At 40.7% G+C, this 16,924-nt stretch overlaps 1 protein-coding gene across 8 annotated transcripts in view; it reads right to left on the bottom strand.

Annotated features, from left to right (window-relative positions):
• GABPB1 (GA binding protein transcription factor subunit beta 1) overlaps positions 1-15,222 on the bottom strand; it is a 100,006-nt gene extending 84,784 nt beyond the window's left edge. For 2 of the 8 annotated variants that reach the window (XM_064291980.1, XM_064291984.1), the window contains exon 1: positions 9,943-10,332. The gene's annotated coding sequence lies outside the window, so the exon portion shown is untranslated. Of the gene's footprint in view, positions 1-9,942; positions 10,334-13,303; positions 13,497-14,423; positions 14,611-15,007 lie in introns of those variants that run through there. The other 6 variants (XM_064291979.1, XM_064291982.1, XM_023539054.2 and 3 more) reach the window with 5 other exon arrangements.
• Positions 15,223-16,924: the final 1,702 nt, after the last annotated feature.

Below are 16,924 nucleotides of genomic sequence, written 5' to 3'. Positions count from 1 at the left end.
GGGAGCTCCTAAAAATCAAGCACCTATGTTCATCCAAAGACTTCACCAAAAGAGGAAAAAGAGAACCTACAGTCTGGGAAAAAGTTTTTAGCCAAAAAGTTTTTAGCTATGACATTTCCAATCAGCACCTGATCACTAAAATCTACATGATACTTCAAAAACTCAATTACAAAAAGACAAATAACCCAATTAAAAAATGGGCAAAACATATGAACAGACACTTCACTAAAGAAGACATTCAGATAGCTAACAGATACATAACGAAATGCTCATGACCACTAGCCATTAGAGAAATGCGAATCAAAACTACAATGAGATTTCATCTCACCCCAACAAGGCTGGTATTAATCCAAAAAACACAAAACAATAAATGTTGGAGAGGCTGTGGAGAGAATGAAAAACTTTTAAACTGCTGGTGGGAATATAAAATGGTACAACCGCTTTGGAAATCAATCTGGTGCTTCGTTAAAAAACTAGAAATAGAACTACCATACAATCCAGCAATCTCACTCCTTGGAATATATCCTAGAGAAATAAGAGCCTTTACACGAACAGATAGACGCACACCCATGTTCACTGCAGCACTGTTAACAACAGCAAAAAGATGGAAGCAAGCAAGGTGCCCATCAATGGAGGAATGGATAAATAATGGTATATTCACACAATGGAATGCTACGCATCGATAAAAAACCGTGAGGAATCTGTGAAACATTTCATAACATGGAGGAATCTGCAAGGCATTATGCTGAGTGAAATTAGTCAGATGCAAAAGGACAAATGTTGTATAAGGCCACTATTATAAAAACTCGAGAAATAGTTTAAACAGAGAAGAAAACATTCTTTGGTGGTTATGAGAGGGGGGAGAGAGGGAGAGTGGGAGAGGAGTATTCACTAATTAGATAGTAGATAAGAACTACGTGAAACCCAGACCCAGTGCCGTTGAGCTGATTCAGACTCATAGCGACCCTATAGGGCAGAGTAGAACTGCCCCATATTGTTTCCAAGGAGTGCCTGACGGATTTGAACTGCCGACCTCTTGGTTAGCGGCCGTAGCACTTAACCACTACGCCACCAGGGTTTCCAGAACTACTTTAGGTGATGGGAAAGAGAACACACAATACAGGAGAGGTCAGCACAACTGGACTAAACCAAAAGCAAAGAAATTTCCTGAATAAACTGAATGCTTCCAAGACCAGCATAGCAGGGGCCTGTGGTTTGGGGACCATGGTTTCAGGGGACACCTAAGTCAAATGGCATAATAAAATCTATTAAGAAAACATTCTGGATCCTACTTTGGAAAGTGGCATCTGGGGTCTTAAATGCTAGCAAGCGGCCACCTAAGAAGCTCAATTGGTCTCAACCCACCTGGATCAAAGAATGAACAACACCAAGGACATAAGGTAATTATGAGCCCAAGAGACAGAAAGGGCCACATAAACCAGAGACTACATCATCCTGAAACCAGAAGAACTAGATGGTACCTGGCTACAACCAATGACTGCCCTGACAGGGAAGACAACAGAGAACCCCTGAGGGAGCAGGAGAGCTGTGGAATGCAGACCAAAAAATTCTCATAAAAAGACCAGACTTAATGGTCTGAGACTGGAAAGACCTCAGTGGTCATGGCCCCAAGGCCTTCTGTTGGCCCAGGACAGAACCATTCACAAAGTCAACTCTTCAGACATGGATTGCACTGGACAATGGGTTGGAGAGGGATGCTGATAATGAGTAAGCTTCTTGGATCAGGTGGGCACTTGAGGCTACGTTGGCATCTCCTGCCTGGAGGGGTGATGAGAGGGTAGAGGGGTTTAGAAGCTGGCGAAATGAACATGAAAAGGGAAAGTGGAGGGAGGGAGCGGGCTGTGTCATTACGGGGAGAGCAACTGGATGTAGCAAGGTGTATGTAAGTTTTTATGTGAAAGGCTGACTTGATTTGTAAACTTTCACTTAAAGCAAATAAAAACTAAAAAAAAAAAAAAGAAAACCCTATGAAGCAGGTCTACTGTGTACTACACTGAGTGCGATGAGTCAAAATCAACTCAACGGCACCTAACTACTTATGTAACATCCCTCCAAAATATAGTGTTTTTCTGTTTTTTTCTTATTTACATAAATGCTATCTCAGCACACACGTACTGTTCTACAAGTTTTCATTCAACAGTACATGTAAATTGTTAAATTAAATCAATACACACTATTCCATAGTATGAATGTACCGATTTATTTGGTCATTCTATTTATGCTCATTTTTGCTTACTTTTCCAGTTTTTCACTATTGTGAACAATGCTGCAGTGAACATCCTTATACATATCTCATTATATACAGATACAAGTGCTTCTCTACTGCATAAAATGGATAGTGGAATTACGAAATTGTTGGGTATAAGCATTTTAAATTAATGGATACTGCCAAATTACCCACACCAATTCACACCCCTAAACGGCTATATCATTTTATATTCCCAACAGTAGTTTATAATATTTATTTCCCCATATTACGGTCAATGCGTAGTATTATCAAGCTATTTAAAAATGTTTGCCAATATGATGGGTAAAAAATATTATCATTGTTTTAATGTGCATTTCTCAAACTATTAATAAGGTTGCATATCTTGCCAAATATTTGGTGGTCACTTGTTTCCCCTTCTGAAACTGCCTGTTTATATTCTTTACCTATTTTTCTGTCATTGTCTCTTCGTGGAAATGCATTGTATTTCTGATTTATTATATATGTTTCAAGTATTCCTACCAGTGTTTTAAATTTGTATATTTTGAACATCAAACCAAAACCAAACCCATTGCTGTTGAGTCGATTTCAACTCACAGAGAACCCGTAAGACAGAGCAGAACTGCCCCACAGGTTTTCCAAAGAGCGGCTGGTGGATTCAAACTGCTGACCTTTTGGTTAGCAGCCAAACTCTTAACCACTGCACTGCCAGGATGCCATTTTGAACATCAGTCCTAAATTTTGGTTTTGTCGTATTTATGAAATGTCTTTCTAAAATGTATCATGTATTCCAATCACCTACAGAATACAGTAAAACTGAATCATTTATATTTAACTTGAAGTGAAATATTAAATAGTAGGCCATCTACCATTCTATTTCATAAACATAAATCCCAGGATTATCCTGAAATGTGAATTTCCCACTTCCTCAGTCTCAGTTCTCAAATGCTTCTTATGAACTTCTTATTGCAATGGGTGAGAATCTAATGTTTAAGAGCCCTTTTTTATTTTTTTTTTGGTTCAACATAGCCCATAAATGTAGGCTAACTTCCTCTAGGGCACAACTGAGGAAACTAAAAACTTCCCTTATTGGACTTATTGAAGAACGCTATCTCTACTTCCCATGAGGCAACTTCCTAGGAGTAACTGTGACTATACATCATTTTTACTTTATATGCATGCTCACTGAATAAGTGGTGACTCTAATGCATCCTTAAAGGACCTGGTCCCTACCTCATAACTCACCATGTCCCCCCTGATTTTATATTCCAATAATACAAAGTTATCTACAATTACCTTTATGTGCCATTCTTTCTCATGATACCATCCCTTTACGTTATTCTGCCTAAGAAGTCTCCCCTTACCCCAACTTTCCTGACAAATATTTCTATTCTTCCTCCAGTTCAGACATTACCTCCTCTAACAAGTTCCCCTTGACCTTCTCAGTAAAAATAATCACTGCTCTGTTCTCTTATTATGGACTTCATCACATCATATATGATTTGTTTACAAGCTGTCATCTTCCACAAGCCTTAGGATGTCAGGCAGGATTTATCTTATTCTTATGTGTTTCTAATTAGTTAAATAAAACAAGTATTCTCCATGTAGCATTAAACATTATACCAAAAAAAAAAACCTATAAAAAAGGAAGCCCTGATCCTCAGCCGAAAATATTTTATAATCAGAAAGCAATCTATAGTTGAGTTTTGTTTTTAAAGTGGGTATATACTATACATCCCTGTTTTTCAAACTGTGGGTCATGTCTATTACCAGGTTATGAAATCACTTTAGTGGGTTAAGGTGAACATTTTTTTAAGTAGAACAGAACAGAAAATATATCACATGTAGCAAATATAAATATTGTTTCATGAAACCTTTTTCTAGTTATCCCACATAAGTACACACATAAAATCACATATATACTCAGTTATGATATAAAATACATTTGTGGGTCTCAATAAATAATAATTTGAAAGCTACTCTCAATTGCTGTGTGGAGTCAGAGAAGGTTTAAAGTAACAAACAAGATGAAGAAATCAAGGAAGGCTTCTTAGATGAAGGATATGTGAAGCATAATCTGACTGCCCACCACCTCTCCAAGCTCATCTACCACTCCCCCTCAGTCACTGGGCTCTAGTCACACAGGTCTCTTGGCTATCCTTCAAGGGAGCCAAACATGTTTCCGCCTTCGGGTCTTGCACGTTGTTTCCTCTGCACTCCACTTAGATAATGGAATGGCTTGCTCCCTCATTCAGGTCTCCCAAAGAAAGCTTTCCCTGGCTACCTAAATTAGCAATCACCTCCTACCACTCTATCCCTTTACCCTGCTTTATTCCTTTTCACTGAACTCACTACCGCCTGGTATCTTACATTTGTGTACTGTCTCCCCTCATTAGGATGTCAGCTCCAAGAAAACAGACTGTCTTGTTTTGTTCACTAAAACACCAAAACCTAGAAGAGTTACTAGAACATTCTTGAATAAATAAGTTTGACAAAGAAAAAGGAAGAACACATGGATTTGTGACAAGGCATGGTATACTACAGAGAAGTGACCAGCTTGATTATGTTAAAGAGTAAAGAACAAGGTTGAAAGCAGAATGCAATCAGAATATGAAAATGATTGAAAGCCAGAAAACAAAGTTTGGACTTTATCCAGCAGAAAATTGGGAATCACAGAAGTTTTGAGCAAAAGGTGACCCATCCAAACATGTATTCAGCACAAGTTCAATTCACTTTGCTTAGTACAATGTAGAGTGCAAAGGTCAACACTTTGTTCTCTCCTCGGGTTGCTTAGAGTTCAGTAGCAATAGATTCAAAAAACCTTTGGGAAAACTATTCTGGCAATCGTATGCAGGATGGATGGGAGGAAGAAAAATATAAAGTTAGAAAGCGCAATTAATAGGCAATGTAAAACACCGGAACAAATTGAGATCCTTAATTTAAAAAATCATGCTGACTGACAGATATAAGAAATGACAAAGTATACACTACAGATAACTTCAAGGTTTAAGAATAATTATATGAAACTAGCAAAGACAGAAAAACCGGAAGTAGGTAGGAGGTTGGGTAATAACAAATCTAAAAGTAATGGAAATTCCTTGAGCCTTTAAAGTAACAGTCTGAATATGGTATTCCACAACTGCAGCTGGTTAAGTGCTTGGCTGCTAACTGAAAGGTTAGCAGTTCAAACCCATCTAGCAGCTCTGTGGGAGAAAGGCCTGGCGATCCATAAAGATTACAGCCAAGAAAAAGCTACGGGGCAGTTTTACTCTATCACGTGGGGTCCATGTGACAGGAATCGACTTGAGGGCAAGCAACAACATTCCAAACCTGCCGTAGGTTCAGGTGGAAGCAGTAAGAGCTGGACTGCAGTAGGTTAAGGGGAAGGCAGTAAAAGAGCTGAGGGCAGCAAGTGTAACTGAGGTCTTCAGACGAATGAATGAGGCAGCTGGAAAGAAAAACAGCAGGAGTTAAAGTTTTTTCTTTTTTTTTTTCCACCTAAAATATAAGTCAATACAAATTTGAAGGTAGGGAGGAAAAAACCAATGCAAATAATAATAAAAGGGACCAAAGAAGGGCCAAGTGTGGCGGCAAGATTCCTCAGGAAAGCCTAAGAAGATTCCTCTTCCATTCAGTTTATAAAATTAGATAAGAAGATAAACAATTATGTCATAGTGGCAATGGGGGAAAAAAGTGGAAGCTTGTACCTTACTTATCTTTTTTTTTTTTAATTAAGTTGAAGTTAATCGCATCAACTAAGAGTTAAAGAGGAAAAAGATACACAACAGAAAAATTAGATAAAAAAAAGATTGCCACAACGTGGCAAAAGCCCATTTGGAATTGTTCAACAAACATTTATAGTGGACAAGAAATCTCATAACTATACACGTTCCTCCACAAATATGCTGCAACCTGTGAAGAAAAACACAGGACATAGATGGTAGAAAGATTTGACAACAGGAGCCCAGTACAACACAAAAAAGAAGTGACTTCTGGACCACGACAAACTATGGATAATATTTCAAAGAATGGGATTTCCAGAATATTTAATTTTGTTCACGAGGAACCTGTACAGAAACCAAGAGGCAGTTATTTGAACAATGGGATATCACGTGGGTTAAGGTCAGGAAAGATGTGCATCAGGGTTGTATCCTGTCACCATGCTTATTCAACCATCACTTATTCAAGCTGAGCAAATAATCCAAGAAGCTGGGCTATATGAAGAATGTGGCATCAGGACTGGAGGAAGGCACATTAACAACCCGTGATGTGCAGATGACACAACCTTGCTTCCTGAAAGTAAAGAGGATCTGAAGCACTTACTGATGAAGATCAAAGACCATACAGCCTTCGGTATGGACTACACCTCTACAAAAAGATAATAAAAATCCTCATCAATAAGTGACATCATGATAAATGTAGAACGACAAAATGGACACACAATCAATACCTATGGACGCAGCAGTCAAGAAATTAGATGATGTACTGTGCCGGGCAAATCTGCTGCAAAAGACCTTTTTAAGGTGCTGAAGTATTGAAAAGTAAAGATGTTACTTTGAGGACTAAGGAGTGCCTTACCCAAGCCGTGGTATTTTTAATTGCCTCATATGCCTGTGAAAGCTGGAAAATGAATAAGGAAGACCAAAGAACTGACGTCTTTGAATTATGGTGCTGATGAAGAATACCGAATATACCATGAACTACCAGAAAAACGAACAAATCTGTCTTGGAAGAAGTATAGCCAGAATGCTCCTTAGAAGCAAGGATGGCAAGACTTCATCTCACGTACTTTGGACATTATCAGGAAGGACCAGTCCCTGGAGAAGGACATCATGCTTGGTTAAGTGGAAGGTCAGAGAAAAAGAAGAAGACTCTCAATGAGATGGACTGACACAGTGGCTGCACCAGTGGGCTCATGCATAGTGAAGACCGTGAGGATGGGGCAGGACCAGGCAGTGATTCGTTCTGTTGTACACGGGGTCACTATGAGCAGGAACTGATTCAACTGCACCTAACAATAAGCAGGTATAAGCTAAGGCACAAAAGTTGAGGGTCTCTATGACCAGAATGGATAAAGGAACAGAGGTTGAGTGATGATATATATAAAAATCACAATAGAAAAAGTTCATATAAGCCATTTAGGATATAAGGGAGATTTGTCTATATCATTCACCTATACTTTATAGGGTTCGAATACAATTTTTTCCCATGTTTAATCTCTCTCCTAGTCTTAATTTTCTTACCTTTATCCTCAACCCTCATTCACACTTTCATAGTATCTGAATATTCAAAAGTCACCATAAATTCTTCTGTAGAATGAGATGGAATACAAATAAAAATTTTTAAAATCAAACTTATCATTACTGTCTGTTGACTACACACTATTCTGGATACAAGCTAACTGTTAGAGTTACAAAAAAGTACAAGAATGAGAAGGGGCTGCCCATCCAAGTACGTTCATCATGAGAGGAGTGACCTAATTCTAATGTCCAGTTCTATGATTAATATTATGATCTAAAGCAAGTTAACACCTTCGTTTCCACATCTATAGAATGGGAGGGTTGCATTAGAGGTATCATGGTGACTCCCCTTACGCCCCGTTAAGAATCTCTAAGACAGAAATATCTTATCCTTCAAGTGTGATGAGACAGAAAAAAACTACAGAGTTGGAGAAACTCTCAAGCTTCTCTTCCAGAAAACGTATTTTAGAGTATGTTAGTCTCACTGTACCCATGGGTTTAACATATGTTAACCAAAAGATATTAAAGCGAACATTTTCCATTATTTTCATTTTGATTTAATTTTTAGTTTACCACACATTATAAAGCTACGTAATACCATGAAAAGGTATACATTTTAACACCAAACTGAGCAACAAAATTAAGTAAATATTTTAGAGATTCCTTGCCTACCATTTCAAAATCCAAATTGGCCCTAAAAAGCAAAACTCATTTGGCAGCAAAACCTTACCTAAACTGACATCCAACTATTTAACCCATTTAGAATGAATATTTATATATTTTGCTGCAGAAACAGTAACATATTTGAAAAGGGATATTGCGCTGGACTCCACTGAAGGTTAAATAATATTACTACCTTATCAAAATCTGAAGAACTATTTACTTCAAAGCATATTAGACCCCAAGAATTCTGGATAGTAGACTATGATTCTATAACAGCAATTGCTAACATTCACTGCACGGTTACCTACGTATCAGGCACTGTTCTGATCATTTTTACGTGCATTAACTCATTTAATCTCCATAGACATCATGAGGTTGGTACTATAATTATCTGTTTTTCAAAGGAGGCACAACGGAATTAAGTAAATTGCCTGAAGTTAACAGAACTAGAGAGGGATTACTCTAGGATGAATACATTTAAAATATTACACGTTAAGACAAAGAAAACACAACAAAATAGAGAACTGGTTTGGGTAGAATGGTAGGAAGGCAGTGATATTTTTCTATATTCAATTAACACACATTACTTCTTGAATGGTGAGAGTTCAAACTTAAAAAAAAAAAAAAGGCATTTCATGCACTTACAAACTCATCTGTGTGCAATTCCTAAGTCAACATGCATATATTACATAGTACAAAATCCGATCTCAACTTAGGTCAATACCTTTAATTTTTTTTACTGAAATATAACATCTTAATACCATTTTGTATGGGAGAAAGACATGGCAGTCTGCTTCCCTAAAGATTTACTGCCTTGGAAACCCTATGGGGCAGCTGTACTCTGTACTACAGGGTTGCTATGAGTCAGAATCAACTCCACAGCAACAAGTTTAATACCTGGTTTTAATTAAAAGTACACATAATAACCCAAATTCACTGCAGAAGTTAGAAAATTTGGATAAACACAATTACCTGCAAAGCCACACTTGGAAATAACCACGTAACAATTTAGTACATATCCTTTCAGATGTGAATTTTTTTTTTTTACCACAATGAAATCATATTGTTCATACTGTTTCTAAATCTTTTTCACTTGTATATGCTAAGACATGATTTTGTGTCTTCACTTTATTCTAACACCATTATTTTAATGGCTATATAGTACTCCACTGCAGAGATGTACCCTAACAATCACTATGGAGCAGCTGGTTGTTTGTAATTTTACAGCACAGCAATCAAGAGTGCTGGCTCTGCTAAGTGAAAGGTTGGCAGTTTCACAAGAGAAAAATGGCGCATTCTGCTTCCATAAAGATCACACCTTTGGAAGCCCTATGGGGGCATTTCACTCTGTCCTACAGGATCACTGAGTTGGAACCAACTGGACACCAACAGGTTACAGGGTTGTGACGAGGGCACAATTCCCAGGAAGAGCTTAAAAGTATTCAATAAATGTCATCTTTCTTTGGAACAGTTAATGAAAATGGTAATAGAAAAGAATGTGCCTACTCCTAACTATATAACCCAAAGAATTTAGAACAGGAGCTCAAAAAGATGCTTGTACACCAATGTTCAGTACATTTTTCACAAGAGCCAAAAGGTGGGAACAACCAAATGTTTATCAACAGATGAACGGATAAAGAAAATGTGGCATATCTATACAATAGGAATATTATTCAGCAATAAAAGAATGAAATTCTGATATATGGTATGACGGAGATGAACCCTGAAAATACTATGTTAAGTGGAATACATAAAATATGTAGAATAGACAAATGCCATAAACCCACTGCCATCAAGTTGATACCAACTCACAGTGGCCCTACAGGACACAGTAGAGCTGCCTCATACGGTTTCCAAGGCTGTAGTCTGTACAGAAGCAGACTGCCACGGCTTTCTCCCAGGGAGCGGGTGGGGAGTGCAAACCTCCAACCTTTCAGTTAGCAGTCGAGCGCTTATCCACTCTGCCACCAGGGATCCTTAGGCAAATGCATAGAGACAGAAAATAGATTAGAGGTTACCAGGGCTTGAGGGGTGTAGGAATGGAAAGTTGTTGTTTAATAGGTGCAGAGTTTCTGTTTAGGACGATGAAAAAGTTCTGGGAATCATGGTGGTTACATGACATCGTGAATGCACTTAATGTCACTAAGTTGTACCCTTAAAAATGGGGAAGATAATTAAAAAAAAAAAAAAAGCATAATTAATCCCATTAATCATAACGGTAAGGAAAAAAAGTGTGGAATTAAACTAATTTGCTCTGTAAACTCTCGCTTAATGAACAATAAAAAATTTAAAAAAAAAAGTGGAATGCCAAAAAAAAAAAAAAAAATACTGGCTCTTCTTGGGTTCAAGTCCTGGCTTTTCCACTTAGCAGCTGTTACCTTGGGCAAGCCACTTCATTTTTTTTATGCCTGCTTTCTCTTCTGAAAAATGGGATTGTATTACCTACTTCATGAGTATGCTCTACAGTTAGTGGTTTTTAAACGTGGGTGTCTATCATCTTCGGGATCTTGAGAGAAATACTGAGGCCCAGATCTTGTCTTACTTCCCCAAGCCTGGGCTTGTTTTTTAATTAGCTCTTCAGGTGATTCTGATACTAAAGTTTGAGAATGGATGTAAAGAACTACTTATGATAGTATGCTACCCAGAAAGTTGACACAATACTCCAAGTATAATATGACCAGTACAAAAAAAGCAGCTAACACCTTCCTTTTTCTATACACTGTTCTACCTACTTAAAATTACATTTACTTCTTTAATTATACCAGGATTGATTAACACTAAATATATAATCAGTTAAAATGATCAAGTCTTTCCCACATCCTCTTTTTGTATATTAGTATTTTGGACCCTTAAATGCCAGCCTTTAAGATAACTAGGCCTAAGAGTTTTAGATTTCGATTTCTAAACTTATCAAAGGCCCTGCAAATAGATTTTTCTAAACTTACCAAAGGCCCTGCAAACAGATTTATCTTTAAGGGAGAAATCACTTCAAGCTCAAGCCTCTACAGGTATATCACAGACATACTAAGACCAAATAAAAGTACACTACTCCACCAATCACAGAACTGATGGCTGATTGCACCAGAACATCTCTGCGCAGAGCACTGCCGTCAGCACGATGAGGAAGCACAAAGCCCTAATACTAACAGACTTAACTTCTAGAAAGCACAATGGAACATCTTCAGAAAAGTATACTACTACAGGTCCCAAAGTACTATAAAAACAAATTATTACCAGTGGAAAGCAATGAGGCCAAAGAAATGATACCCAGAAAACTAAACTATGCCAGAACTTTTAAGATTTTGCTTCTCTGGGTTTGTTTCTTACGCTTGCAAAGAGATGATGCCCACAGTGAGTTCATCCACACTGGGGATACCGCGGAGGGGCGCTGGGTAAGGGCCTCATGCATTCTCAAAAATGGACCCATGATACAAATTTCATGTAATGATTTCTTAACTCCTATGCCTTGTTTGTGAAGCCCTGGTGACACAACGGTTAAGTGCTAGGCTGTTAACCAAAAGGACAGCAGTACGAATCCACCAGCTGCCCCTTGGAACCCTATGGGGCAATTCTATTGTCCTATAGGGTCTCTATGAGTGGAATAAACTCGACAGCAAGTTTTTTTTTTTTTTTTTTTAATGCCTTGTCTGCTTTACCCGTTATTATTTCTAACACACAACATACTCAAGAGTGAAAAAAAAAAAAGTCCATTCTACAGGAGATGAAACCTAAAAACACCTCAGTAATTCTAAAGGTACCTTAGAGATGGGGGGCGGGGGGCGCTACAATCAGGTAAAACGAACCAAGATCCAATGTGGTATTTATTTCCATTCGAACGGCAAACATTAAAGACATACCTGGCATTTTCTAACAATTACATGAAGAATGACCAGATGCTTCCTGTTGATGGAACGGTAGAGAACTACAGACTGACAGATTCCGATTAGAGTTCACAGAAACAACTAGGAATGAATTCAGCTTCCTCTCAAAACCATTTATACCAAAGTAAACATGGCCTTAGAAGTTTCACACATCACAGTATAATTGTCCCTAAACCTAGAAAACCCAGATTAATTCAAGGAGACTGACAACTCTAAGGGTACATACATGCATTACTAAAAGCAGTCTTCGTTTCACCAAAGGTTACACTGCAGAGTTCCTTTTCAATCTGGAGCTCTTTTGGTGCTTTTAGTGTCCCATCTTTAAAAATTGTATTTACACACAAGCTTTCAAAATCCATCGAGCGTTAACTTGTGTGCATCATCAAAAATAACTAATGAAATTAAAAATTAAATTTAACCCCTTAAAATATTTTCAAATGTTTTTGAATCTCCAGGGTCATATGCAGTCTATGCATTCTTTATTTTTGATATTGTATATGCACCTAAATCCCAACTTTGAAAACAGTTACAGCCCAAGAAAAAAGGTACAGGAATCAACCTTCTTACTCCTATCTCTTATATGTGTCTTACATAATATCTTAATGTGACTTGTATGGTAAGACACCACAGGAATGACACATTTCTCAGCTTAACTTAAAAAAAAAAAAAAAAAAGAGGTTATGAACATACAATGGAGTTCTACAGCGGTTACATGGTATGATACCCCCCAAAACTAAATGCAGAAGTAGATTTAACCATCTGTCTTCTATTAAACCAGTATTACAGAGATATGTAGAAGCAAGTTTACGTTAATGAGGGAGGAACAAGACAGAAAAGGAGAGTGACAATGGATGGACAACTCCAAGTATGTTATCAATGTCACTGAACTGTACATGTAGAAACTGTTGAATCAGTGTATGTTCTAGTGTGTATATTCTCAATAACAAAAGTAAAATAAATTATAATAAAAGAGATGTACAGAAATGCGAAACAATGTTACTCTTCATTTATGTGCCATTTATGCTAACATGTAATGAATCAGTGAGAAAATTAAGAAACATAAAGCTGTTTTTAGCTTCCTTAAATTCAAAGTCTGAGAGGACGCATCAAGGCTGATGGTTACATGTCAGTTAATAAAGCATCTGCAAAAACAATTTTTGACCATTAACTTCCACATAATGAATTATGGCGCATCTTTAACTCTGGAATGGAAAGCTGTTTTACAAGGACCTTTTACTAACGATATCAAATCTTTTTCCAGACAAAACACCGTACGTTTGGAAGTAACTTGCCTGAATCGACTCAGCAAATTAGTCCCCAGACAGAGAACTTAAAATATTTGCCGATACCAAGCCCTCTTCAGGAGTATCGTGGTCTCGGCCCTTCCTTTGAACAGATATCTGTTTCGTCACAGTCCAATCAGGTTTAAAACAAGGGTATGTATACTGAAAATAAGTGCAAAGTGAGAAAACACACACTAAGCACCCTGTATCATTCCTTTGGTTTGTTTTCACGATGCATCCGGGCGGCTAGGCAAGCTGATTCAACAAGGTTGGAGCGCTTCAACGAAACACGTGAAATACACACAGAGTAACTGTGTCCAGGCAGAAATGACCTGGCAAAACTCTTAACTTCTCTCCCGAAGCCGTGCGCTGGCTGGTCCCGCTGCAAAGCCCCTAAGACGTAAGTCCCGAGCATCCAGAAGGACAGGCTTCGTCCCCTCAGGGACCCGAGTTCCCAAGGCCGAGGCTGTCGTCGCGCCGCCCCGCGCGGGAAGGGCTGGGCTCCCCCGTTAACCCTCTCCGGGCCGTCCGCTCCCGCTGCGGCCCAAGCGCCTCCCAGCCCCGCGGGCCCCGCAGCACAAGGCGCCGGGGGCCCGCCGCTCCTTCTCCGCGCCGGGGAGCCCGGCAGGGCCGTCAGGCCGCCCGAAGGAGCAGGGGCGCGGGGGGGGGGGGGCGGCGATGAACGCGGAGTCTGGGCCTCGCCTGCCTCCTTCCCTCTTCCGCCCACCGCCCTCCTCCCGACGCCCGCTGAGCCCCGGCCGCCTCCGCGCGATCCCGTCCCGGCCCTGCCTCTCGGGACCGGTCCGGTAGGAAGCTGCGGGGAGGCCGCGGCGCGCAAGGCCGAGGAGGGGGCGGCGGCCGCCACCATGTCTGCCGCCCCTCCCAGAAGCGCGGTGCCCAGCGGACAAAGCACGGCGGCAGCGCGGGTGGAACCGGGGGCCAGGCCGACCCCGCCGACCCCCACGGAATAAGCGGGGCCAGGAGCCCCGGAAACCCGGCGCCTTAATGCAATAAACAGGAAATCGCGGGGATGATCTGGGTTCCGGGGGAAGTGGAATTATTTTTTACCAGCGAAGAGATCAACTTCCACATCCGGTGGTAACAGGGCCCTACACAGACCCGCACTGACCTGGAAAAGCTTCGGGAGCGGCAACGGGGGAGCAGCAGGAGGTGGTGCGGGGACCCGAGGCGCCTCGTACCCGGCCGGGCTGACGCGGCCCCGCTACACACAAAGCGCTTCAGCTGCACCGGCCGCTATTTTCCGAAAATGCCGCGTCTGGTCGGCGCCCAAAATCCCCACCGAAAAGTCCCCCGTGCTGCGCGCGGAGGGACACATGGCGTGCGAGTGAGTGAAAGTTCCCAGCATCCCTCCCGACCGGCCCTCTAAATCCCCACGCCTCAGCCCTTTCCGCCCCTGTCGTCGTCTGTAGATCCTTTTCCCACCCACCCTCTGACCCCATTCTGGCGGGAGAAAGGGGCGAGAGATGTGATTTTTCTTTTTAACGGAGCGGAGGAAAATATGTACTTTTTAAAGCCTCAGCCACACAAAGAAACGGCGGAATGATCCGCTCTCCGCGACCGCAAGTCCCGGCTCGCCTGGCGCCTGCGCGGCAGCGGTGGAGGAGCTGCGGCCGGCCATGTGCGCGACGGGGCTGCCGGGCGCCCGCAGACCTTTCCCGCCTCTTTCTGCTGGGCAGGAGTTTGGAAACTTACGTGCGGTGCGTGTGCTAACCACCTTCTCTCTCCGACGTGACCGTTGAAAGACGGGGGATCCGGACTCCTTCGGCTTTAAGCTTACCAACTCAGCGGCCTAGCAGAATCTTGGGAGACTGGAAGGGCATTCAAGAGGCTAGTTTTGAACATCAAGTGGCCCAACGTTCAGCTGGGCAGACTGGGGCGGGAGTCGCTATTGAGGTACAAAATGAGGAGCGAAGGATGTTCCTTCTCCACGTCACGTGAACTGAGCAGTCAGCGTTATGATGAGGATGTACCTGTTCCTGTAGTCTTTTTTAAAATACGTATACATATGTCTATGTTCACGTGGTGTCCATAATTCGTAGAACCTGTAACTGTTCCCTGGATTGCTAACGCTGTCACTGCAGCAAGTAGGTAGAGATCTGTTTTTCCGTGGCTAGAACGTCAAGATGTTTGTTAAGTGTTGCGTTTTATTAGGAAAGCAAAGTTTTATTTTGAAATGGTGATTTGCTTTGGTGAAATACCTTATGGGCTTAATTTACATGTTTGATTTGCTGAGGAACTCAACAGTGGTATGTTTTTAGCAGAGGAGCATGGGAATGGCTTCGCAACCTGCTAATCGTGGTATTTTTGGTATTATGTCTAGGAGTCGGGGATATCTGGGACAATGCCAAGAGTTTAATGCAGGACAGGAGATGCACTTAAATGAAATTCATACTATATTCCCCGCTGATTTTGTGTGGCCTCGGATAAGTAATCTGTCTCCACTTACCGTTTTGTAACGTGTAGTAAAGATTTGTAGTCGTTGTGTAACTTATTAGAGTTATGCCAAAAATAGAAGCAAACTATAAATAATATAGGGGCACATATTCTGTGTTTTGATTTGATAGTTTCCATGGCTTCAATTGGTAAACATTTGTCAGATTTTTTTTTATGTCACATGCTTTTCTTTAACATTGAGCAAATGTTCAGCTAATGAATGGTATAAATTCTTGCCCCCTGATGTAATGCAGTAGAATGCAGACCAGTCAATAGGCATCATCAGTAGTATGAATGTGGAAAGCTGCTGAATAGAATCTCATAGATGAGGAACCCGTTACCTGGGAAGGTAGGGACAAAGGGAGGAATGGAGTGGGACTGGAGAAGCAATTAGGTTTAATAGGGGAGCTAGGGAAGAGCCTTCAAGACAGAGGATGTAATAAGTGCAAACGTTAGGAGGCAACACACTAGGGAGACTGTTAGGTGAAGAAGGCAATGCTGTTTTGTTTCAGATGAGATGTAGAGACATAGTTCCTGTGTAGTCATGAAGGGCCTTAAATGCTGTGTGCAGGAATTCGTCTCTGAGAGCCAGTAGGAAACCAGTGAGAGATTTTAAAACAGTATCATAGGATTGGATTTGCATTTTAGAAAGAGCACCATAATGCAAACTTGGAGGCAAGGTAAACCATTTGGGGAAAACACAGATGCAGAAGTGAGTAATGACACGCACTAAAACCAGACACATTGCCACGGAGTCAATTCCGACTCGTAGCGGCAAATAAGAGTGAAGAAACATGGGCAAAGTGAATATAGAAAGCTTGGTGATTTGGTTGACTGGATGAGGAAATGACTGAGAGGGAAACATCAAAGATGACTCATAAATATGTTGGCGGAGCAACTCATAGGATGCTAATATCTTCACTGAAATTAAAAACAAGGGAATAAGAAATCAGCATGTTGGGTAGGAATAAGGTTCTGTTTTGGCCATGTAGACTTTGAAGTGCCTGTAAGCCAGCCAGGCAGACGTGGCCAGTAGGCACTTACCGGTAGATGTTAGTCCATTCAGCAGTTTCAAGAGCACTTACTCCTTGTCTGTCACTGTTCGGCACGTCATTTACATAGTAGCATTAAAACAACTAGGGTTTCTACTCCTGTTTGTATTGGAGAGAAACAGAC

The sequence above is a fragment of the Loxodonta africana genome, chromosome 10 (assembly GCF_030014295.1).
Source record: "Loxodonta africana isolate mLoxAfr1 chromosome 10, mLoxAfr1.hap2, whole genome shotgun sequence".
Classification (NCBI taxonomy): Eukaryota; Metazoa; Chordata; class Mammalia; order Proboscidea; family Elephantidae; genus Loxodonta; species Loxodonta africana.
Note: the sequence above shows the minus strand (reverse complement) of the source record. Positions and strands in the feature narration are given on the sequence as shown.